Source organism: Ambystoma mexicanum, chromosome 6p (genome assembly GCF_040938575.1).
Source record: "Ambystoma mexicanum isolate Mex_15411 chromosome 6p, UKY_AmexF1_1, whole genome shotgun sequence".
Taxonomy (NCBI): domain Eukaryota; kingdom Metazoa; phylum Chordata; class Amphibia; order Caudata; family Ambystomatidae; genus Ambystoma; species Ambystoma mexicanum.
This window is the reverse complement of record NC_090935.1, coordinates 1,073,449,014-1,073,476,416: the sequence shown is the minus strand read 5'-3', so window position 1 is coordinate 1,073,476,416 and position 27,403 is coordinate 1,073,449,014.

The following is a 27,403-nucleotide window of genomic DNA, read 5'->3' as shown; positions in this document are numbered from 1 at the left end:
TCCTGCCTCCCTGAAACTTGAGGAGAACCATCTCCGGTTCCGGAAGCACCTAAAAACCTTCCTCTTTGCTTCTGCTTTCTCTCTCCCTCTCCCCTGCTAATTCTTCGCTGAAACTGCACTCAATCTGCAACTGGGCCACTTTCACCGACCCCGGTCCTGGGCCCAGCCACTCTGCACTTGCACTGCCTCCATGGCAACCCCTGCACTGCGGGACTGTCTCTGTATCCCTACAGCCCCCCTTCCCAGCACTTGTCTGCACTTACCTTGCACTTGCCACCAGCTGGCCCTCTTTATTTATTTATTTTATCTATTCTGCTTACCTTCCCCCCCTCCCCTTCCCCATGCACTTTCTCCCTTCCCCCTACCCCTGCACTTGCGCAATCCGAATGACACTTGGCCTATTAGGATCGTTGTCTGTCTTCCCCTTGTTCCCCCCTCCCTGCCTCGTCGCGCCTTGAAACACTTGTGTATAGGCGCGTTACAAATGCCATATCATATCATATCACAACTAGCAACTCTATGTTACGAGTTGCACACATATTGAAATCAGGAACCCACTTTCAAAATATCTCAGCTATGCAATTAATACAAAAAGTGCAAGAAAAAGATGAGGTTTTACAATCAAGCATTACAAATCTCTTAGCAAATATGCGTGGTACGGAAGAGTACTGGTTCTGACGTCACAGAGATGCACGTTGTATGATAAGAAACCTTGGCCCACCCACTTGGTTTGTTACATTAAGTTGAGCAGAATATGCATGGGAAGATTTACATGATTTCCTATGCGTATCAAACAAAAATAAAACAAACATAGATATACTAACACCTGGGGAACTTTGCTCTCTAGATCCTATTAATGTTTCAAGATATTTCCATCATTGTTTCATTGCTATACTACACTTTATTTGTAATAAAACTGTTCCTCCCCTCGGAGAAGTGCAACACTTCTTTTGGAGAAAAGAATACCAAGCCAGAGGAGCACCACATATCCACATGCATTTATGGATTAAAAATGCTCCTAAATTTGGTCAAAATAGTGATGCCACTGTTTTACAGTTTATCGAAAAATATGTCACTTGTGAAATTCCATCGGAAATAACAAATAGTGATCTTCATACACAAACTGTGCAATTTCACAGACACACAGGTGGCAAATAGTGTTGTAGCAATTACAAATACAAAGGGAAATACTACACCAAATGCCGCTGTGATTTCCCTAGACCAGTTACAGAAACAGGTGAAGTGAACAACTTCATGTTTTCAGTTAGACATAGAGTTAAAGGTAAATCCCCTAAGAACACGTATTACACATATTACATAAAAAGAACAGAAGAATCAAAATATATCAATGATTACAATGCAATCATTGCCCTCTTATGGAATGCAAACATAGATGTGCAGTACATTGCAGATAATTCCACTGCAGTTGCACAATATGTTACAGCCTACTTAACAAAAGCAGAAATAACAGAGCTTCAAGACCTCTGGAATGACCTATCATCGGACAAAACACTATCTCAGAAATTATACAGCATAGGCATAAAAATGCTCTCTCCTAGAGAATGAAGCTGCAGATCATTTAACCGGTACCGCTTTGTATGGAAAATCTGAAAATATAGTATGGCTAAATCTTGGTCCTGCTAAATCTAGAAAAAGAGTTCTCAAATCATACTGCGACTTAGAAAAAATAGCCACAAATGATCCCAACAGCCAAGACATTTTGAAAAACAATTTACTAGACACATACTACCCTAACAAGAGTACCACTTTGGAAACCATGTGTCTATACCACATAGCCCAAAACTTCACATACAAAAATTATATAAAACCTGATGAAAATAAAGTTACATATAGAGTGACAGATTGTGAAGGCAGCTTAGTGAAACTTAAAAAACCAATAAAGCTTAAAAACTCCTCAACATAAAGAACCATATTACATGTCCCTGCTACAACTTTTTAAACCATGGAGAAAAGAAGAAAAGATACTAGAAAACTATGACTCCTATGATGGCGCTTTCAAAGCAAATGAAAGCACTATCACCAATATAAACTTTACGCAGTACAAAACAATGCTGCACAATGAACAGCAACACGAAGAAGAACTCCAGGCCCAATTAGATAAGGACACTCCCGACAGTAGTCAACCTTCTGTAACAGGAAGACAAGAACCACTGGGACAGCCACTAATAGCAAATGAGGCAGAATTAGTAATGACAGAAGTAGAAAACACCATTTGTCACTATGAAGAATAAACAAAAAACTTAACTGTACTACAATCAAAACTGAACAAAGAGCAGCGTTTAATTTTTCAAGATGTAACACTAGAAATTGCACATGGTTTACAACACGAAAATAAAGAATGTACCTGCCAAAATTACAAACCTATACTACTATACGTCAGTGGTGAAGCTGGTTCAGGCAAAACATTCTTAATAAAAATCATCAGCAAGTTCCTTCAACAATTGACAAACAACAAACTGTCAGCTGTTGTAACTGCCCCCACAGGTTTAGCTGCCTACAACATAGGCGGTGTCACTTTACACCGATTACTACTCCTTCCAGTAGAACACCAAAACAAATTAGAATATTACAAACTTTCTACAGAAGCTGCAATGGAACTATGCAGAGTGTAAAAACAAATGAAAATGCTAATAATAGATGAAGTGAGCATGGTCTCCAACCTAATGTTAGCTTTGATTCACCTCAAATTGCAAGAAGTACTTAAAACAAACTACGAAGAGGTCTTTGGAGGAAAACACACTATTGTTTTCGGAGATCTTCTTCAATTGACACCAGTGAAAGGTGAACCTATTTTTAAAACCTTAGGATACAAACTCTGCCGTAAAACTGTTGGCAGAATAGAACATGTCAACCATTGGCAACATTTCCAATGCAGAGAATTAACAGAAAACATGCGCTAATCTGCAGACCTCACTTACACCAACATTTTAAAAAGTATTGGAGTTGGTGTACTATCTCAAGAAGCACAAGCAATATTAAAAACCCAGCACACCCATGCAGTTTATGGCCATAATTCATGTGCTACTGATGTCAGAGAACAATTAGCACACTAAAATCTCAATTGTATGTCCTTAATGCCAACTCTTGCAAGCTGTTCGAAATTCAATGAAACAATGTTGAAAAAAGAAATGCAACCAATAATTGAAATTTGCTCCACAGACAAACTGGACGTACATGGCATGACACTACCCATGTGTCAACAAGTCACAACAAGATTAAATACCTTAGAAAATTCTATCTTCAACACAGCTGGTTTGGAGAAAATATTAAAATTATCCTTAAACCGTAGAGTAATGCTTAAACATAACCTTGACGTGTAGCAAGGACTAGTTAATGCAGCACTGGGTACATTTGTTGGATTTCAAACATACCCACATGACAACAACATTCAGTTTGTCAATATTCTCTTTGACAAACTTTCAGAAGTTAAAAGGATATGTATGTACGCAGAGAACAATTTTCTCTAACTCTAGCATACGCAGTCACCATTCACAAATCACTAGCTCTTACCCTAGACAAAGCATTGATAGATATTGGGAAAACCGTCTTTAAAGAAGGCATGAGGTACGTAGCACTATCACGATTACGTACACTTGACGGTTTATTTCTAATCAACTTTGATGCAAGTAAAGTAAATGCTGATATTCCTTGCATTTTACAATACAATAGATTATGTTCACTATATACCCCCATCTAAAAACATATCCTGTTCCACAAAAAGGAAAATGTTGAAAAAGGAAACTAATTCAAACAGAAATGCAACAGGATCTCAATGCAAATCCTCCAAAGAGAGTAAAAGAAGCTAATACTTCATCAATTACCACAACCAAAAAAGAACCTATTACTCAAAGTAACTTTGGGACTTCTTCAAAGAAGCAACACACACCCGGAAAAAATGACTTGGACACAGAACTATCTGGTCCATTCAAATTTTCAAATATAACTGGTGTAAGTTGCTACGCAAATGTAGCAATGAATATTCTATTTCAATTGCCACCAATTGTTGACAACATTTACTTACACAGTACAGACCAATTGTTTTTTCAGATGTTAGTCCTTCATAGAAACGCAACAAACAATCCTGACAACACGTATAGTGTTCATGGAATAAGACAAGAATTGGACTACTGTTCTGGAATGGTGAAATTCACTATAAACTCACAAGAAGATCCACAAGAATTTCTAATGTACTTACTAAAAGTACTGGAAAACAAAAACAAACCTAGAAATGAAATCTTCTAGATTTCATACATTTGGAAACATACATGCACTCTCTGCAACAATGTGGCACAGGAACAAATCCCTAATGAGCGCTTCCTGTATGTATCCATACCTAATTGTAAATCCGCTCCATTTCAGCAACTTGTACAAAATGCAAACCATGGTAGATTATGTACTACCTGCAATTCAGATAATCGCTCCACCTTACTAATACAAACACATAGTAAATAAGTAATACTAATGCTTCTACGTTACAATGCAGATGGTACCAAAAACAACTGCAAGCAGACTGGATTCACACATGTTCAAGTATCACTTGGTAAGAAAACCTTCACAACAATAGATATAATCTACCACGCAGGAATCACAAACAATGCAGGACACTACACTGCATATATAAAAAAGAAATGCGGATGGTTCGAATGTAATGATAGTACCATTACTGTAAAGCAGAGATTACCAGCAAATCTTACAAACGCTTATTTAATCTTCTTAAAACCAAAATTTAATAACTAATCTGTACTTAACCATTAACAAAACTTCAATTAAAAAACTATAACCAGTTAGAATACGCCAACAGGTATCTAACTGCCCCAAGATTTTGCAACAACCAAACAAATAAATCAATACCACTAAATTATAACAAAAAATAGACAGTTAGAATACACCAACAGGTGTCTAACTGCTCAAAAAACTGCAACAAGCCAACTGATAGAACATTAGCCAGAAACAACAAGTGAACACTGAAAACAAACAAACAGACTGTAGCATAACAAAAAAAGTTTTTTTTTAATCCGACATGGATATTTTTTCCCACAGACCCAATGATTTGAAAAACAAACACAGAAGCTGAGCAAATTGCACAGTACACTAGTTTGTAAACTACTAAATATGAGGGTCGAAAAAATCCTGAAATTTCTATTATGCAATGTAATAAGTCTTTATAAAATACATACACTAACATGCTCTTTTCTTTTATCACAGAAATTGAAAAAGAATATGTGTTCCAGTTACCCAACTCATGAAAAAAATATATCCAATCTCAAAAAATCAAACAATAAGTATATTCTAATACAACGCATAAATACTGCTGCATAACAGAACCATTGAAGCAAACATCTAACCATACACTACAATATAAAAGTAACTTCCATTGATATGTTTTACTGCAGTGCTTGTAACCAAACTCTACAATCTTAATGACATGACGTAGCAAAAACTTCACATACAAACTATACAAATCAAACAGTACACAAACTGTAGATTTGCAAATATTTTATAGATATTTGATCCTATGAGTGTGATCTATGGGTGTGATATGCTGCGGTGGTTTGGCCAGGGCCTAGAGTCTTGGGTGTATGGCCTATGATCTGCGGCCATGCACCGAAGACTCTAGGCCCTGGCCACAACCAACGCAGCATATCACACCCATAGATCACACCCATAGAATCAAACATTTTAGCTGTCTATATGGGACCACCCATATCACACTTTTTGCAAAGTTTGGTGAAAATTCATCCAGGGAGAGTGAACTTATAAGCCACCCATGGTGGCTTATAACTTCAGTGCACATAACTTTGGTCTTGGGTGCATGGCCTGCGGCCATGCTCCCAAGACTCTAGGCCCTGCCCACAACCACAGCAGCATATCACATCCATTGTGACTCATAACTTCAGTGCTTATAACTTCGGTCTTCGGGGTATGGCCTGTGGCCATGCACCCAAGACTCTAGGCCGTGGCCACAACCACCACAGCATATCACACCCATGGTGGCTTATAACTTCAGTGCTTATAACTTCGGTCTTCTGGGCATGGCCTTCGGCCATGCACCCAAGACTCTAGGCCCTGGCCACAACCACTGCAGCATATCACACCCATAGAATCAAACATTTTAACTGTGGCATATGGGCAATTTTTATGTCCGCGTAGACCGCACGTGTCCTTAGAACAGTTTCAACTTGCCTGCGGACAGCACGGACGGGAATACTGTCCTTAGGACACCTCTCATTTTCACTAATTACGGACATCCTGCACAGCGAGGGCATGGCAAATACATCAGTAGCACCTGCCACCTAAACAAATACAGTATTTGACCCATCTCTTGCTCCCCAAACCTCCTCAAGCACTCTTGCACACCAAAACACTCCCCAAAACGACTTTACGCCTCTGTTCGCCGCTGCGCTGTCAGCGGATCCAAGATGGCAGGTGCATCGGAACAATCTGACGCACTTCACACTCTTCACCATCCAATCAGCGAACGCATCACATGTCCATGGACATGACGCGAGCCGATTACCCAATTGGTGTCCTGCCTACGGAGGGAACAGGGAAGTGTGTCCGCGGAGCAGACATGGATATCACTAATTTTTTTAGACCTACTTTTTGATCGTTTTAAAAATGATACTGGATGGATTTTCACCAAATTTACAAAAGCACGCTTTTGGGACCAAGCCACTGCTCCTGCCGCAAATTTGATGAAAATCCATCCAGCGGTTTGGTCTCTAGACGTGTGCAAAGGTTTTTCCCCATTCAGTCTATGGGAAAAAGCAGCGATCTTATCGTGAAGTTTGGACGGGTTCTCGGACACATCATCATGCCACGCGCCAGCGTATCGTCATGTGGCACTGTCCGGAAGGTCTGCTATGAAGGCATATGTTCGTAGACGTCTATGTATGCAAAACTAGTAGAATTAGTTGCAAAAAGTGTATAGAAGTTTTAAAAATTATTCCAGAAGGTGGGAAATGGCAGAGTTTTAAGGTGACACTTTGTAAATGGGACACAAATATTGCTATATTGGGTAAGTATGGTATTAGTAAGTTGTTGGAAAATAGCATGTACTGGTAAAAACCCATGAAATTCACTGAAAAAACTTTGTTAAAGGGACATTATGGTTAAGTTGCACTAATAAAAACCTATACAATTCAATGAAAAAAACTTTGTTAAATGGATGTTATGGTTTCAAGTAAAACCGAAAACCCCCAGAAATTTGCCAGCAGAGATCTATTGTGAAGTTTGGACGGGTTCTCGGACACGTCATCATGCCGGGCACTAGCGTATGGTCATGTGGCACTGTCCGGTAGGTCCACTATGAAGTCAAATGTTCGTAGTCGTCTACGGATGCGAAACTAGTTGAAATATTTGCAAAAAGTGTATGGAAGTGTTAAAAAGGATTCTAGAAGGTGGGAAATGGCAGAGTTTTAAGGTGACACTTTGTAAATGGGACACAAATATTGCTATATTGGGTAAGTATGGTATTAGTAAGTTGTTGGAAAATAGCATGTGCTGGTAAAAACCCATGAAATTCACTGAAAAAACTTTGTTAAAGGGACATTATGGTTAAGTTGCACTAATAAAAACCTATACAATTCAATGAAAAAAACTTTGTTAAATGGATGTTATGGTTTCAAGTAAAACCGAAAACCCCCAGAAATTTGCCAGCAGAGATCTATTGTGAAGTTTGGACGGGTTCTCGGACACGTCATCATGCCGGGCACTAGCGTATGGTCATGTGGCACTGTCCGGAAGGTCCGCTATGAAGTCAAATGTTCGTAGTCGTCTACGGATGCAAAACTAGTTGAAATATTTGCAAAAAGTGTATGGAAGTGTTAAAAAGGATTCTAGAAGGTGGGAAATGGCAGAGTTTTAAGGTGACACTTTGTAAATTGGACACAAACATTGCTATATTGGGTAAGTATGATATTAGTAAGTTGTAGGAAAATAGCATGCACTGGTAAAAACCTATGAAATTCACTGAAAAAAACTTTGTTAAAGGGACGTTATGGTTAAGTTGCACTAATAAAAACCTATGAAATTCAATGAAACAACTTTGTTAAAGGGACATTATGGTTAAGTTGCACTAATAAAAACCTATGAAATTCAATGAAACAACTTTGTTAAAGGGAAGTTATGGTTAAGTTGCACTAATAAAAACCTATGAAATTCAATGAAAAAACTTTGTTAAGTGGACGTTAGGTTAAGTTGCACTAATAAAAACCTTTGAAATTCACTGAAAAAACTTTGTTAAAGGGATATTATGGTTATGTTGGACTAATAAAAACCTATGAAATTCAAAGAAAAAACTTTGTTGAAGGCACGTTAGGGTTTATGGTTAAGTAAAATTGAAAAACCCCAGAAATTTGCCAGTTATGGTAAGCTAAACAATCATAACTCACGCCACCACCGTGCACTGCTAAGACTAACACCCAGGACATCAAAGATTGATCTTGCAAGTATGTGTGCAAATCTGAAGTTCACATGACTTTTTCATTGGTTTTATGATTTCCTCTTCCAAAAGTCTACAAAAGAAACTCTCCTGACCTTTTGTATCTGTTTTTTTCTACCTTTCCTCTCTTTTTCTAGTGCAGTAATTGCAGTGTCTATTTTTACTATTTTAGTTTTTTTCTTATTTTTACATGTGTTAACATTATTGCTCATCAGTTTTAATTCTTTGAATTACCCCCTCCCCCCTTATGTCCCTGATAAAACATCATGGCAAGGCAACAGTTAAGGGCCTCATCAGGAGAAAGCTCCAGTGAGAATGAGCTGCAGCAGGTAACTATCACAGAGGAACATTTGTGTCACCTCTGTCAGTCTACAATAGGAGAAGGTGTAGACCTCCATGTGAGTGGCAAAAAGCTGGTTTTACTTTTTTGGTGCCGGAGCATCGAAGCCTGAAGGAGATTAATGCAGTAAGATGTAACTTCCACTTGATGATTTTTTTGCAGGATCCCTTTAACAATGCCTTCACATAATACATAATCTATTATAGTACATAATCTCTAAACTAACATTTCAGTAGAGTGCATTGGGATGAGGTAGGTAAGCCTTATTGCCAGGCTCAACAGGTACCGAAACCTTGCCTCAAGTTTTGTCTCCACTGCTGCCTGTGTATCTTCTGAGTAAACATATATAGGCTACTCAGCACCCACATAAGTTCCTCCATCGCCAGGTCCAGCAAAACAAGCATCTGTGGTTTCATCTTCATAGCCAAGATCCAGTCAATCTGCTACACCAACTACTTCATTTGCCTGGTGATGTCCCTCGGTTGCCACAAGCACATCATCCTGTTGTGCACCACATTCAACCACTTGGCAATAGCAATTCACCACCACGAGCAAACATACTGGAATATATATTTTTTTATTGTTCATACATTTCAACCAGTAATGTTGTTGTTTAAGTAAAACAAAATCAAAAATCTAGCTTTAAAACATAAGTCAAATATGAAATGTTCTATGTTGTTTAATTTGAGAATTTTTAAATGTTTTTCAAAGTTGTTCTCTCCTTCCACGTTTTCCTTCTATCCATCCCTACCCCTTCAAAGGTTCTTTTAAAAATCACCTTAAACAACTCAAAAACAGTGAAAAATTACTAAACCTTTAAGGCAACCACATACATTGTGCAAAGGAGAACGGCGCAAAATCTCTAAAGGGTCATCCTAAGTGTTTATCCATAGAAAGTACACCTACTCAAAAAGGGGGGATTATATATTATACAAAGAACACAACGTAGGGTGCCCTGCCCTCAAATGCCTCAATAAAGGACACGTCAGTCTGTACAATTACTCTATATTGTATAAGGAATCCAGTCGTACCCTCTTATCAAACCCAAACATACCATGTGATAGTATTGCTTCTACAAATCTCTCAATAGACATTCACGAACAAGAACATATCTTTAAACAATGTATTACTATGAATACACATTAAAATACATGAAAAAGCATTTTAATGTTTGACAAGTCGTCTCTGTGCAAATTTGCAATAAAGTGCTACATAGATACAATAAATTGCAAAACGCATGAAAGAACTTGATTGAAATGCAACAGTATTTCAATAAACTGTATGTGGGTGTTGTATATGGGTGTCCTATTATTGGAAAAACATGCCAAATAGATCTTATTTTGCACATGGTTCTCTTATGATCACATGTAAAATGCACACAATTTTCATCATTGAATTGTGAGCATAAATCGACACTCTAACCTAACATATACCATTTATCAACTTTATGGTACTACATAGTCCACAGAGTGTCTGACAGCTATATATCAACGTCGAATGTGTGACGTTCTTTTTTTGTCATCATGCGGAGGGTTGGACTCTCTGGATGCTGACTCCATGTATGCAGTGCCAAATTTGCAGAATGCAAAACCGTATTCTCACAGATGCTTCTGAGTTACAGGCATGTATTTGTAGCGCACAGTACTTCACGTATGCCACTCGAAACGTGCTGAAATGGCAAGGTAGGGTTACGTTATACTCTCTCAACAAAGTCCTTTATATATTGTATTGCTGTGTGCCTATTTTGAACAGTTTGGAGAAAAGGTCCTTGGGAGGCTCCCAAGTGATCTTCCCAGGACATGCCCTTTTCATATATAATTTACATGTTTCTGCCTAGGTTAAAAGTTGGAATGAGTTGCTTGAAGAAAATATATGATGTGTTACTATCTTAACTTTTCAAGATAAAGTGTCATGTTATGAACGCGAAAGCACAATTAACATAATAATCCTTTAAAATTGAATGTCAGCATGAATATACAAATCTGTAAACTGACCAAATTGCAATGACGCCATTTATAGTAGAGATGGTTGATCCTTTAAGTGATTGAATCAAATGCCAGTATCAACCTTTGACGAAAAGTCTTGAATCTTATTGGGTAATTCGAGCTTCCATAGAGATAGCTCATGAAAAGAAATCCAGCCGAACCAGAAAATGTTCAATTTGGCTTGACTTTGTTCAACCTAATTCGAGTCATAGGTCACTATGGCTTGAACTGGGTGAACACATGTTTAAAATCCATGTGCATTTTAGGAATGGGTGGGGCAGATTCTCAAAACATTTATTGCCACACGCGATGAGATATGCATGAGCACACAATCAGTTGCATCAAACAAAACACAACCTAGGCTATTCTGAAAGGGCGTTAGAATGCATGCTTTAGATTGGCACACGTCCACATACCCTGTTTCACCCCTTTCCACAGTTGAGTCAAAAAAGGGTGTGTTTTCTGATAATTACACATCCTAAATCAACAAACAGATTGAATTTTGAAATATGCAGAGAATAGGAACATTGCCCAGCACCGAATTTGAATATGCTAAAGGGTATGAGCAATGCCTGTCATGGTCATCAGTGACCCTGTCATGTATTTTCTTGTAAATGGAACAGCAGTGTTATGAACTGCTGCCGTCCCACTGGCTTTTCTATCCATGAAAAAGATTTTTTTTTTCGTTCTGTTTAACATTTCACAATGGTGGGTCTTTGTGGGACCACCACTGTAAAATGTGCTCCCATCACCACAAGAGTGCTGAGAAGCTGGCATGCAGTAGTGCAGCTAGAGCACATCCTCACTATGTATGCAAGAGGGATGACCAGCGCATCAACAATAATTCATACATTCATGAAATCAGATAAAAAATAAGCTCCATGCTCAGTGCTATTCTAAAACCCATCCATTTGTGACAGGTGGCTGCTTAGTTACAAGGCACGTTCAATACAGAGTAAACACACTGTGCAGAATATTAGTCCCAAGTGTCTAATACTAGCTTAAAAGCTGTGAGGGCCTGCCTCACCTGAACCCCTCAGCAATTGGACGAGATTTTTTTTTCCTTAGGTCTGTGTAGTCAGGGTACAGAAGCACAGATTGCAGTGGACCATCGGCATTGGGCCATTTGCAGAAACTTTTATTTGTTCTGCTGCAGGGTATCCAGTGATTGCATCGAATACAAAGCATTGAATGCAAAAGCATCGAAAAAATGCATTTTTTTAAAGGTAAAGGTTTTATTTTTATTATAATGGGCTTTAAGGGGTATAAAAACAGGGGTTGGGGGATCCCCCATTTAAAAAAAATATTTTTTTTTCCATACATTTTTTTCAATGCTTTTGAATTTGAAGCTATCACTATAAACCCTGCTGCAGTCATTCCTAGCTTCAAAGGTTGTGCCTTTTGTGAAAAAGGCTTAGGCACAGCGGCCAATATTCTGACGCTGAGTGCTCTAAGGAGTAGAGCCCTAGAAGGTGGGCCACGACTTTTCATTATCTTCATTGACTTAACTCAGGCATTTGATAAAGTGGAGCGCCCGCTGTTGTGGGCGAAACTTGAATCCTGGGGCTGCCCACCAGCGATCCTGGAGACGATAAAAGCGATGTACACAGGAACTACTATGTGAGTGAGGTTAAATCAACAAGGGCTCCTTCAGAAATATCTACAGCAAGAGGAGTGAAACAGGGGTGCCCCTTGGCCCCGGCACTCTTCGTAGTGTTGCTGGGAGATCTGAAGACACAAGCCAAATCGTCCAATGTTTCCCACCTAAGCTGGGTAACCTTCATGTAAATAGACTCTTATACGCAGACAATCTGATTCTCCTAGAGCACACTCCAGTAGGCTTGCAGCGTCAACTGTCAAAACTCTTGGAATACATGACATTGAACAAACTTGAGATCAACGAAAAAAAGACAAAATTCATGATCCTGGCTGCATCCACCAAGAAGGGGGAAAAGAATTTGTTGAACCTGGAAAATCAGCCAGTGGAGAAAGTGTACAAATTCAGATATTTGGGAGTGACCCTTGATAGCTCCAGAAACGAAATGGCAATGCAGGAACATCTGAAAGCAGCAACGAAAAAGTTGATTGCACAAGGCAAAGCCATCAACAGAAAGTTTGGACGCTTCTCCTCAATCCGGGTAGTGGATTTTTACAAAAAAAAAGGTGATCCCAACTCTGACCTACGGCGCAGACGTACTACCTAACTTACCAACAGCCTTATGGCTGAAACTGGAAGCGATGTTTTGGAGATCCATACTGGGACTCCCAAATTCTACCTCGGTTATGATAATAAGACAAAAACTCAGCCTACAGTCGCTTGGAGTAATAGTGAAAATCAACACTCTAATGCTATATCGCAAATGTAGAATCTCGAAAGAACCATCGATATTTAACCTGATTATGAAAGAAAGCGGACTAAACAAGATGCTAAACCTCTCGTCCAAAGCAAACCTGGAGCTGCTAGCTTCTACGGAGTGCGATGAAGAGAGGCTTTTCACAAATCCGACAAAAATACAAAAAAATAATAAAAGAACTCGACTGGATAAAAACTAAAGAAGCAGCTCTAAACAACAAACTGATACAGCACTTACCACCAAACAGCAGAAAATTCAATGAACTGCAACCATATATCAAAAGTTTCCATCCAGACCGGCCTGAGAATTGATAATAAGAGCAAGACTGAATCTTCTGCAAATGAACGAAATCCTAGCAATCAGAGGAGTTTCAGCATCAAATGAGTGCCGTTTTTGCAGAATGCCAGCAGTAACTGAATCGATCCGCCACCTGCTTTTGTCATGTACCAGCACTTGCAGAATAAGAACAGTGTACTCGAAGGAATTTTTCTTGGAACACGTACTAAGGGACCAAGACGTCTGTTGGTCCAGACTGATGGCGGGGGACAGAACATCGTGGCAACTGGCCTCTTATAAAATTCTGGAAGATAGCCCTGTTCCTATGATTTTTAAACCGTTGGACGTAATTTGGCCTACCCACTATTTTCTGTATTTTGCTACTGACCATTTGATTTTTGGTGAAAAGGTAGGCAAAACAAAGAGTCTGTTGTGTCTTCTACTAGCCGTCTAGTTAGTGCTAAACGTGGGTTGCCCCATAGCCGCATCCAGTAAAGTAATGGCTACATGATTATGTGATCTTCTTCAAAATATGTTGGGGCACATTGCTCATGTAGGGGATAGCCTGGGAAAAACTGGCAAACTCCCATTATTCTTTAGATGACTTGCTTCTCGTTGACTTGTATTTCTTTGTCGCAGTAATAGCCCCAAATCCCGGCACCATACATTACCACTAACACTGTTTTTTCTTTGTAGATGCATGCCATATAATCTAGGTATAGCCCACCTGTTTTCTTCCCATATCTTAAAATTATTTATTTACCTGTAGTGCTTTAACTGCTTTTTTTTCATATGTAGTTTCCATTTGAGGTCTCGGGAGATGGTAAAACCAAGATAGCAAATGGGGCTCACCCAATCCAGTGTCCTACCTTCAATCAATACTGCATTGCTAGCTGGTTTAGAATTGCCAATGCACATTACTTTAAACTTATTTATGTTAATTTTTATGTCCTTTTTTCCCAAGTAGTCATTGAACCCAGTGACCATTAATTTGTATGGCATTTTTGGTTCTTGCCAACAGGACAGCGTTATCAGCATACATAAGCACACATATATTTTGGCCTCCAATCTTGGTAACATCGCTTGACAGTTTACAAAGAGCACATCATTGTGAATGTATAAATAAGTTGAAGAGCAATGGCAGTAAAACACAGCTTGGTTTTACTCCTCATGTTGTTCGAAATACATGGGTTAATCTTCTTGAGTTATCACCCCACACTCTTGTTGATAGGTGTATATGCATTTGTACTTGAAACATTACACTTGGTATCACTAGGCCACGCAGAAATTTCCAGGGCTTTCCAGGGCTTCTCACGCAGTCGAATGCCATTGAGAGATCCATGAAACGTAGATGAATCATGCTCTTGTACCCTCATGCATATATTCATAAGAGGAGGCTCATGGTTTGATCTATTGTGCCTACACCCTCCAGAAAGCCATGTTGATCTTCTGAAAGAATGTTGTCCAATCTGCTATCTTCCATGTAATGCCTGGCAAATCACTTAGCTGTGATATTGATTAAAGAAAATGGGCGATAGCATGCAGGTTTGTGTCCGTTACTTTTCTTGAAGATTAGTATTGTGAGAACCGGCCTCCAGCTATTTGGGATAGTCTTGTTATGTAATAGCATGTTAAATATTGAAGGGGCTATAGGCAACCTCACAGACCTTTTTTGTTTAAAAAACTATATTGAAACCGAGTATGGCCCTGCAAATTTGCTGTTAGCCTTACCTGACATTGCCTTTCCTACATCAATGATGGATAATCTACTGGGATTGTCTCTGTATTTTGGCATGTCTTCCTTTCCTACATGAGTTTGGACAATATCCAGTCCCCTTAGCTCTAAGTTGTTGCTTTGTGCAATGTAGAGTGTGGCTAAGTGTTGTATCAGTTTGGCTTGACCTACCAGGTCTGCCATAGTGGGTGATGGTTTAAGATTGCCTCTCAGGCCGTCTGCATATGCTCTCTTATAGGCTTTTTGGATGCCTATTGTAGCTGCCAGTTCCAATTTCCTGGCTGTTAGTGCATTTTTATAATTTTCCATGGCATTGGCTATTTCTACTTGGCCCTGTCTTGTTTCCTTAGGGCCTTCAAGAGTGATCGCCTATCCATCTTCCATTTTGTGGTGTCAAACCACGTTTCTATCCTCTCAATGCTGTTTGACGTAGGTGTGCCTGGCCTGTTACAAATATTATATTCCCTAAGGCCAGCAGTCTCTCGCCTTGAGTGATATCGATATCCAAGCATCTTTCAATAGCATTCCAAGTTTGATGTATGATCCTGGCCTTTAGGTCCTGATCAGCATGTTCCTAGAGTATTGGATGTGCCAACCATCATTGTCCTTATTTACCTAATTCCAGCATTCACATCTGTGAATAGGTTCTTTCCCATTCCTTACCATTAAGATAAGGTGATTGTGGTCACTTTCAATCGTGCTGGCTACTTCAAAATCTACTGCCTCTAGCCATTTTCTATGTCTACAAGAAGTAATCAATTGTTGCCTGATATCTTGTGTTTGTAAATGTGTGCTTCCCTGGGATGTCCAATGGGAATCTACCATTAGTCGCCCTGAACCCCAGTTCAAAAAGGCTGTCTGACACTCTCCTACCTTTATTGCATCTTTGAGGACAGTGGTGCAGATGCCAAAGGCTGAGTTTTCCTCTCTGGAATCTTTCACGCTGCCCCTGAAGTCACCCATTTTCAGGTTAAAATCTCCCACTATTAATAACGTGATGTTCATCAAAACAGCGGCAGAATTTCTGACAGTGTGACTTGTGCTTACCAGTGGCCCTCCTGCAGTATTGCCTTGGGGTGAATTATAAAAGTTTGCTATGTGCCATGAGGAACCCTTCTCCCATTCTATATCAATAATTAATAGTGTGGATGAAGGAAATGTTTGCATATCCTCTTGGATTCCATTGCACTGGAAACATAGGTTGCCAGGCCACTGCAGTTTCTCCTCTTGCTTAAAGTGGTAGTTTGGTCCAAAATGTTGTTGGCCCAGTGGATCGGGCATGTATTTTAGAGCATACACTGATCGTTCTTAAAAAAATTCCAATGCAACGTACCCATGTTTTTCTCACTTTAACACATGTGAAAACAATGGATGGTGTACTGCCATCTTGGGCTGATCGTATCCGTTGATCCTTTGCCCTAAGTTCAAGTGCTCTACCGGCCCTAATTCAAATCACCCGCCCCTAACACTGACATCACTAGATGCTGCCGATGAGTTCGACCTATTTTAATGATATTAGTGGGCAGCGTAGCCAAACATACCCTGTCATCACCAACGTCATAACGTTATTTAACGCAGAACTAGGAACATAAACAAACACATCCACATTAGATGCAAAATGATAAAAACAGTTTATTTTGAAGAAAACAGCAATTGTCGGGAGCGTAATAGATATTTTTATTTTTAAATAATGCTAAAAAGAGGCAATTTAGTCCACAAAAACATGGTAACTTTTTCCAATAGAAGTTATAGATAGTAAACATCACATTGTTCTCATTTTTTGTTTAGTATTAGTATTAGTATTTAGTACTGTGGACTTTGATCCGATAATGCTGATTCCATTAATTGATTGATCTTTGCATTGTTCACAGAAAGTTATTATCTTCGATCACCGATTTCTGATCGAGGAAGATGGCATTCCATTACTGAGACGAAATGAGTGGTTTAAATTTCAAATGCAACACTTTCACATCCACATGTTTTCAGAACCTATATGCTGCCATGTTGTTGCTTGTTACTGCAACTGCAAAAGGTCTGGCGATCATCCCTGATAATGGTTATCACAGATGCAGTGTTGATGATTATTGTGCAATTGCAGTTAAAGAAGCTGTCAACCAGTAAACTGTATCCACGACAGGTACACATAAGTATAATATTACTATGGAAAATAAAGAATGCAAAAATATTTTTCAGTACCCAGTTTATAATTGTATATACACAGTACATATTTATGTTAACTATCAATTTAAGTTAAGACATGCAATGTCTATTATTTGTGTGAAATTGAACATTCATCCATCACAACATAAATCTTGCAGCATGCAGCACACTTGCCATCCCCACTTGCATAAATGTTATTTAAAAGTTTGTTTATATTGTGTCTTGTGTTTCCATTCCCCCTATGTGACAGATGACCAAACGCTTCGAAAGACAGATCTCAGTAATAGGAACTTAACATTCTTACATAAGCTTTCAATATAGTGAATCTTATCACTTCTTTGTGGATATTCGACACATGTTGGCCTTCAAATTGTTAGTGCAGTAGATTTAAGGGCACATAACAATGCATCCCATCATCCAGCATTTACAGCGTGTCAGAGGGAGTTTTGTTTTGAAAATACATGCCACAAAATTGATCAATATTAATGGCAAGCTGTGCAGTGAAAAACAACACATTATTTCAAGTATCCCACATATGAAAATATTTACTTCCATTTCAATGGTATCAATGCACCTGGTCCCACAACATCTACGTATTCTTTCAAAGATGACCCTAGGCGAGGTGAAGACAGGCTCGGATGTCCCTATATTTCAATAGGGATTTGTCTGAAAAAATAATAAATAATGTGGACCAGTTGTTGCGCCAAAGTGGGCCACTTCTTTTCTGAAATAAACAGATTTGAATACAAAAGGTTAATATATAGCGACAGCCCAAACATACCGGGAAGGAAGGGGGGGAAGGGGTGATTTCACACCAGGCTAGGTGGACATTTGCAACTAGGGCAACACTTGCAATGAGCAACAGTAAAAAAGAAAAAATAAGTTTACATCACTAAAATTCCAGCATGCCTCAAATTAGTGCTGTGTATATCAATTCCAGCAATAATATTGCGTACTTGGTTGTCCTCCACATGTGGGCCTCCACAGTAAGATGCAAATGTGCAAAGGCCACAGGCGCATGCTCATAGTGCACATTGGCAAGCCATATTCCTTATGTCAATGTTGGCAAACACTGAGGCACATACATCTTTGCTCTATTGCTATCTGCAGCCTCTTCACACGATTCCTGCTTTCCAGCAAGGTTAAACTTCAATTATTTTTATTATTTATCGGTTATTTGTAAAGTGCCTTTACAAAACATGGTGTTTCAAGGCACCACAAGATAAAAAAGGGAGGGGGTCAAGGAAGAAAAATAAATGGTCCTACTAAGCCTTGTGTCATTCAGATCATGAAAGAGCAGTAACCAGAGGTGCATGGGGGAGGAACTGGTGAGGGTGGAGGTGTAGGTCAGGGGAGAAGGGAAAATGCTAGTGTGGGAGGAAGGTGCTTGTCAAGAGGATATATCAAGTACGGGGTGAGGTGGAGGGGAAGAAGTGGACCACTGGTGCTAGGCAAGTTCTAAGGAGAGGCCAGGTGGGCAAGTGCCAGGGAAACAGAGTGAGGACCACATGCGAAGCGTGAGAACAGGGGTGGATCAGCCTTGGTAGGGATGCGCACCCTACCAGGCTTATCAGGATAAAGAGGTCCAAAAGGGCAAGTGCAGGTTGTGGGGGCAGGAAGACAGGTTGTTCGGGTATACTGGGCAACGAGGGCTTGGTGCCCTGTAGAGCTGAGAAGGGATCAGGAAGCCAGTCAATGCGACATAGGGGGGCATTGGCAGGGGGGAGGGAATGAAGAAGAGAAAAGTTGGGTCTTGAGAATCTTTTGGAACTTAAGGAGATCAGGCAGAAGCCTGAGTGGGGCAGGGAGGCCATTATAGAGGGGTGCTCCTGCAGAGGAAAGATCTATACCCCACACTCCCAGCTTTGAATAGCGTCTGATCTGCATAGAATTGCAGCTAGATGACTGAAGGTCTCTAAGAGGGAGGTATTTAGGGAAAGAGTTTCATGTAGTGTGGCGGGGTCCCTGGCTCCAGAAATCCTTGTGGATGATGCAGAGGGTCTTGAACTTGAACCTCGCATCCACCAGGAGCTAGTGAAGATATGTTTGTGATTGAGAGATGCAGTCCCTTGGATTGAGGCCAAGGAAAAGGCTTGCAGTCCTATTCCGGATTAGTTGACTGGGTAAAGGGAGGATTTAGGCAGATTGAGGAAGAGGCTGTTGCAGTAGTCCAGCCTGGAGAGGACCAGAGCTCTAGAGATATTGAGTTTCTATGTGTCTGCTGCTCCAATTTTCCGCTTAGATTATTCAACTATAGTACATTACAAACAGGGCCTGAAACTAGGATTGGATAAGCAGGAATTACAAGCAGTGACTGGGTATCCAGCAGTAGCCAGTCACTGTGGAACAAGGAGCTAGTTTATAGCATTACATTAGTTGGCCTCAGGGAGCCAAAGGTAGCTTCTGGTAACTGTTGGTTTTAAGCTGTCTCTTCAACAGTCTCGTCTACATTTGATTTGAGTCACATACTTGAAATAATCAGACTGACATTTATTGTGCTAAAATAAATCAATTACATTGATGTTAAGAAGTGCACTCATCAAAGAAAAATTGAAATGCTAAGACCTATCTGGTGATGTTACTTCATGAACAGTAATTAATTAAAAATGCATTATTAAACAATTACATCTCAAGTGACAAACTATTCCATTTATTGTTCAATGAAAACAGCTTCCGAACACTGTGCAAAATTTGTAAATTGGCTTTGGTAAACTTTGTGAAGAGAGCAACACATCATTTGAATCTTGAAGTCAACCTTTAAACAAGTTCAAGTTTGGGAGGGCAAACCTCTTTTGCAATGTTCTGTGGCATAGACTGGACCCTGGAAACAAAATCCAGATCAATTCCATGGGTTTGCATGGCCAGCACATTCAATGTCAGATCTTTCAAAAATGCATAATCCATCTAATGGAAGATTGGCTTTGCCACCCACTGTTTGCTTCTTTTGGTAAACTTCTTGTTCTAGCGAGGCAGCCCGAAAATTCCTGCAGGCAATTTTTGCTTGTCCCCTACAATGTTCTCATTGTGTAGAAGTACAGCCAGTATTGTTCTGGCCCACATGCCGCCTATGATGAAATGCAACTGCTCAGGCCTGTACTTTAGGCACATATTACAGAACACCTTCAAATCTTCAGTGTGATAGAACTCGAGAGTCCCCTCATCTCTCTTGAAAACATTTTGCCATACACTGTCTTCTCAAGTGCTGTGTTAAGCGGGGAGCCTAGAACCAATAACCGTTTTTTTTTTATGATCCTGCTCCTTGCTCAATAGTCCATGGGCACATTAGTGGAAAGGTTTGTTTTCTTCTCAAGAGTGTACGTTAGAACCATGGTGCATCAAAGAACTCCCTTTTTCAAGCAGAATGTCAACAGTTGCATCACATGATTTTGAGCTCCACCAAAGATGGTTGTGGATAGACTGTGACCAATTTAAAATGTTTCTTTTATGTAGCCTTTTTTCCAGCAGCTGTAATTTTGTTTTGAAATTGATTTTGCGACGTGCCATACAACATATTGATGCTTTATGTCTGGGAACAGCTCTTGCATAGCCTTGGCTATTGAAACATGCTTGTCAGTGACTATCAGGTCTATTTTCATTGCTCTGGTTTGCACAAGTTGAAGGGGTGTATTTTTTTTTATGTCAACAGAAGATGTACGTTTAGATACATGCATGCTGACTGATCTCACTATTGTTTTGTTTTCCATGTTGTTAGGCAAGATTGTATGCAGTACACTTTGGGTGCACTACAATAACCTTGACCTACTGGCAATAGGGACCCAACCTTTGGTATAAGTCTGAATAAGTCTGAACTACACAGGTTGGTAGTGTGGCTGAGCAGCCAGGCATATCTCAAGAGGGGTCCATGAAGCATTAATGTTGTGACACATAGTTTCACAGTACAGTTATTCAAATAAACACGTACACTCAAGGTTTCTTGATAAAAACAATTATTCATTTATTTCACAGTCATTTGTATAAGGCTTCTTCAGAAGGGAGCAATATATATGTAACAATTAAAATACACTTCAAAACACACTCTTATTTTCTCTAAAGCATATGATACCCATTGGGGATGGCTGACAGACACTTCCTACACCCTCAGATGACTTAAATAGCTAGGACACTGTGGCCATTGATTTATCACTGGTACATTTAGAGCAATACTGAGTTTGGTGTAAAAGATAGAATAGAGGAATTAAACAAAGGTTAACAAATAATTCATGAACAAGTAAGTACTTTTGAAACCTTCCAATGTTCAGTACATTAACCCTTTCCTGGGGAAAAGATAACACACAGAGTCAGTATTAAGAAGAGTCATTCAGGGAGCCAGGACAGACAATGTTAATTGCACAGTGTCAAGCTGAGCTGAAGATCTTCTTTGCAGGTAGGTCAAAAGTCTTGCACAATGTTTTTAGAAATGTTTGTAGAAAAATAGAACACTTGAAGGGGCACAAGCTGGGAGGCTTGTGAGGGCAAAGCTTTAGCAACTCTGCAAGATAACCAATATAGTTCTCAACTGAGAGCAAGCGAGGCTACACAACAAAAGGTAAGTTCTCTTAGACTTTACAGTACCTCTTGTTAGAAGAAATGGTTCCAGCTGGTTTATGTTCCTGTACAGCTCTGTAGATCCGTTTGTTCCTGAGCAATGGGCAAACTTCACTTCAGCGGTCGTTCGGTGTTTCAGCTCCTCGCTTCTGACAGCAAATAGCAACACCGCGGTTCTCAGATACCACTTCAGACTTTCTTTGCATCTGGGGTCCAGCAGTCTGTTGAGGTGGATCAGGCTTGTTTAGTCCTGCACCAGGGAAGTCTGGAGGATCTTCCTAGCGCTTGGGTGTGACTTAAAAACCAATACACACACGCTGGTGTTCCTATCCCTGGCACTTTGGTTCCAGCAGCAGCAACAGTGGAAATACAACCAGCTTCAAGAGAATGTCCAGACGGGCTTACTTTGGAGTTGATTGGTCCCACCAACTCAAAGGGAGAAGTCGTCCTTGAAGGGTTTCTCTAGTCGAGGAAAATTCGGAGCTTCAGCACAGCAGCAGGGCTTCACCGGGCAAACCAACATCCCAGGAGTTTCTGCAGATGTCTCTTCCAAGTTCTTCTTCCAATTGCTTCGTCCAGTGGTTGAATGTGCCTTCCAAGCCAAAAAGCCTTGCCTTTTATGCAGGTTTCTCCCACTCATTCCAGCCTAGCTGGCAATTACACAGCAGGGTAGCTGTCCTTGCCAGACAGCCAGACAGCCAATCACCTTTGGTTGCATTCCTGTAAGCAGGGGGATTAAGCATAGGGAGTTTTGTGCACCTCCCTCACTTCCTGCCCCTGCCAGACATACTGGAGCCACAGGTGGGCTTCACTCTTGAATCCTGCCAAAGACAAAATGAACAAAGGGACCAAACCTGGTTTGGCATGCAAAGTAAATCTCAAGAAGGACCTTTCTAAATGTTAACTTGACCATACCTACTGAAATTGTTCTGGCTCCCCCCCTGCCAACCAGAAACAAAAAACTTATAACTACAGAAAAACTGCTACCACTCATCCTCCCTAGACTAAACTCTCTACCTGACTCATCGGACACCTCATCACTAGTAAATGAATTCAACTCTTCTATGGCTACAGCTCTAGATACTATTGCCCCACTGAAACTCAGAAAGAGTAAGCCCAAAGCCCACCTAAACACCTGGTTTACTCCTCACCTCAAATCTCTAAGACTTGAAAAACGTAAATGTGAATCTGCTTGGCGACTAGTCCCAACAGAGACAAATAAAATTACACTCATCAATGCCTCCAAGATTTATAAAAATGAAATAAAGAAAGCAAAAAGAGAGAACTTCAACAACAGAATACTGCAGGCCAAATCTGGTACGAAGGAACTATTCCTTATACTAAAGGAACTAGAAAACCCTATTCCTGTCCAGGATAACTGTGATAAAAATAAAATATGGTGCTCGAACATCCAAAAAGCACTAAATGACAAAATTGCCACACTCCAAACAAAAATTGAGATAAAGAAACAGAATATTCCACCCTCAACTAACTTAAGAGGCAAACCACCAACTAGCACTAAACTAAACCATATATTTAACTTCTCGAAAGTAACCATACTTGAAACCGAAAAGATAATACTTTCACTCAAGCCATCCAATTGCCGAGGTGACCTATGCCCAGCCCAACTAATAAAAGACATGGCCAGAGACCTCTCACCATTCATTTCTAAGCTTATTAATGCCTCCTTTACTTCAGGCACTATTCCAGATAACCTCAAGCAATCTTGGGTCCTCCCCCTTCTAAAAAAACAAACATTGGACCCATCCATCCCGACTAACTACAGGCCTATCACAACGGTACCGTTCCTGTTAAAAATCCTAGACAGGGTAGCCTACCTGCAGATCCAAAAACACCTGGAGCTGCACCACCTTCTAGGCACAAGACAATCAGGTTTTAGACCTCAGCATGGAACTGAAACCGCACTTATCGATCTTAAAACTCAGGTCGATGAGCTGAGAGACTCCGGAAAGATGGCCTTACTCCTCTTGCTGGACCTCTCCGCAGCCTTCGACCTAGTGGATCATGATGTGCTATGCACCCACCTAGCAACAGCTGCCCACTTCTCCACGCATGCCATCGCATGGATCAAATCTTTCCTATCCGGTAGAACTATGAGAGTCTTCTCTACTTCTGCTGCTGCAGACCCAGTATCCATCACATGTGGAGTCCCACAAGGTTCTTGTGTCTCCCCCACTATGTACAATATCTTCACGAAGCCCTTGTTCGATGATCTAGATAATCTGGGTGTCACCTACACTAACTATGCGGATGACACTCAGATTCTCATACCACTCTCAGGGGATTATGAACAAGATTTGGCCTTGGTGAACAAGATCTATCTCATCATTCAGGCATGGATGGCCACCCACGGGCTATGCCTGAATGATGACAAAACTGAACTCATCATACTGGGGAACACACAAAACATCAAAAGACTAAAAGAAGAATACTCATCCTTCGTCATAGACGGCAACACTATCAAGGTGGCAAAAGTGGTAAAAACACTAGGGTTCTACCTTGATTCCCACCTCTCCCTAACCAAACAGGTGAGCGCAATGGCATCCAGCACCGCATATACCTGCAAGCTGATCAGAGCCGCAAAACCATACCTATCCACTGCCAACTGCCTAACCCTTGCCCGAGCATTAGTGCTGTCGAAATTGGACTATTGTAACGCTCTATATATAGGAGCCAACAAACACACGGTGCAAAAGATTCAAACACTACAAAACAATGCCCTTAGGGCTGCCTTAGGAATTCCAAAAAGGGAGCATATCTCAGAAGCTAGAAGACAATCTAACTGGCTCTCCACAGCGGACAAAATCAAACTTAAGACAGCTTCTCTAACCTTCAAAAGCATCAACCATCTAGCACCTAAATACCTAGCCGCTAGATTCAACAGAAAAATCTCCACTAGACCCACCAGAGAAGCATACTCTAACCAGTTAATGATACCCCCATTCAAACTAAGTACGGCCGGAGGAAACAGCTTCCCGGTCAAAGCTGCCCAGCTTTGGAACTCCCTCCCACCCGGCCTGAGATCCCCCCAATCCTACGCTCTCTTCAGATCCAACTGTATCAATTGGATCAAAGAAAATGACCGATAGTACGTTTGTAGAACAATGGTAATGGACTATGTACATAATTATATATCCTCTTTCTCCCTACTGCATATTTCCTGTTTATATTATGTTACATGTATACACCTTGGCCTGCATTATGTAATTTCTACTATGTATAATCACTATTTGTAATCATATGTAACCTGTAAAGTTTAAAGTATCCTTGAACAACGCGCCCGGTTACCCTCGGGTCTGGCGCGCGCTATAAATAATAAACTCAAACTCAAACTCAAACTCAAACAAGAAATGGTGAAAAAAGAAGACTGGGGCCTTTTGATAAAATGGGCACCCATGGGTGTCTTACTGCAGCTGCGAACGCAGCCTGCGGTAAAAAGACACAATGGTAGATACAAGTAAACCACTGCCACCAGCCATTAATTGCAGAATGGGTAACATAAAAATGTTTTATGAGAAACTAAACAGAGGTGATACTATGTAACCCCTCCAGCAGCCTCCCTATTGTAAGATAGTGTGTGCTGGGTCTGGAAAGTTGCAAAATGTAAGTAAAGTCAATTTCACTTCACTGCTCTTGGAAACAGTAGTTTCACCAATAGAAGGTATGTAAACCCTATAGTAACCTGTGAGTCCTAGAAAGGCTCTCACTTGGGTTCGAGTAGTAGGGGTGGCCCAGTCTTGTACAGCTTGTACTTTGCCACGCATGACCTTATATCATCTCCTCTTACCTCATGTCCAAGGTAGACCACTTTACTCTGATCAATTTGCCATTGACTTGCCTTTATGGTCAGTTTGTCCTGCTCAAGAAACTGCAATACATATCGTAAGTAGTCAATATTTCTTTCCAATTAGGGCTGAACACTGCAATATCATCCAAGTCCTCCATCCCATTCAGAATATGATTTAATATCCTTTGGAATGCAGCAGGTCTTTAATCCAAAATGCATTACCTTAAACTGTTAGAGACCTACTGGCGTTGAAAATGCAGTTTTCTCCTCGGCATGGTCTGTCAGAGCTATTTGCCAGTAGCCTGATGTTAGATCAAATGTACTGAAGTACTTGGCTGAACCAAGTTTATCCACCAGTTCATCTGTCCTAGGTAAAGGATGAGCATCAGTCGTGGTGACTGTATTAAAAGCTCTATAGTCCACACAGAATCACAGCTCCTTGGATCCTGCCTTTGGTACTAGTACAACAGGACTAGCCCATGGACCTGTAGATGGCTCTATTACCCCAAGATCATGCATCTTCTTGACCTCTTCCTTTATGTGGGTTCTTAGATGGTCTGACATTCTGATACTCCTGCTTTTGACAGGTAAACAGTCACCAGTGAGAATATCATGCTGGCCCCAAGGGGTCAAGCCTGGTGTCAATGAAAACAGGGAGGCAAACTGATTCAAAAGAATTTTGGACTCCTCATGTTGGTCCAAAGTCAGATCCGAAGAGAGATTAACTCCTATTTTTCCATCTAAAGGCTATCCCCTGAGAAGGTCAGGTAGAGGTTCACTATCCTCCTCATCTTGATCAGATGCTAAGAGCAAAGCTCCCATTTCTGGTCTGGATACATATTCCTTTAGGTGGTTTGTGTGAAAGACCATGGGGGCCTCCTTGGGGTTTCCCAATTCCACAAAATAATTGACCTCTCCAAGTTTGCCCACAACTTTGAAGGGTCCAATCCATTTGTCCTGTAAGGCCCTCTACCTTGCAGGTACCATAACTAGAACAAGCTGGTCTAGAGTAAACTCCACCCCGTCGGCTTTCGGGTCATGTCAATGTTTAACCAGAGCCTGACCTGCTTTCAAGTTTTCTGAATCTTCTGTCATCACGTGTGTCATTTTCCTTCGGAGACCTAACGCAAATTCAGTGACTCTCGTTGGCTTGTGGGAAGGAGCACTCTCCACCCCCTCATTGATTAGGGTCAATGGACTTCTAATTGGATGACCATAGAGAATCTCAAAGTGAATGCGGCCAACCCCTTCTTGAGTGACTTCTCTATTAGCAAAGAGAAGGCATGGCAGTAGACGGAACAACTTTCTTCTAAGGGGTTTTTCTAAAGCACCTCTCATGCTCTTCATAGTTCTATTAAACCTCTCCACGATCCATTGGTTTGGGGATGGTAAGCTGTTGAGAACATGTAGGTCACCCTACAGTTTTTCCACATGACCTGCATGTAGTGGGACATCAAATTAACCCCCCTGTCTGAGATAACCTTCTTAGGAAAACCTACCCTGGGAGAAATACCAAGTAGGGCCTTAGCCACTGCATGAGCAGTAACAGCTCTCATAGGTATAGCTTCAGGATACCTGGTAGCATGGTCTACCACAACCAATATAAATCGGTTGCCTGAAGATGTGGGAAGGTCTAGGGGACTAACAATGTCAATCCCTACCCTCTCAAACGGGACTCCCACCTCTGGAAGAGGCCCCAAGGGTGCTACATTCTCGGCTCTGACTTGCCAGAAGTC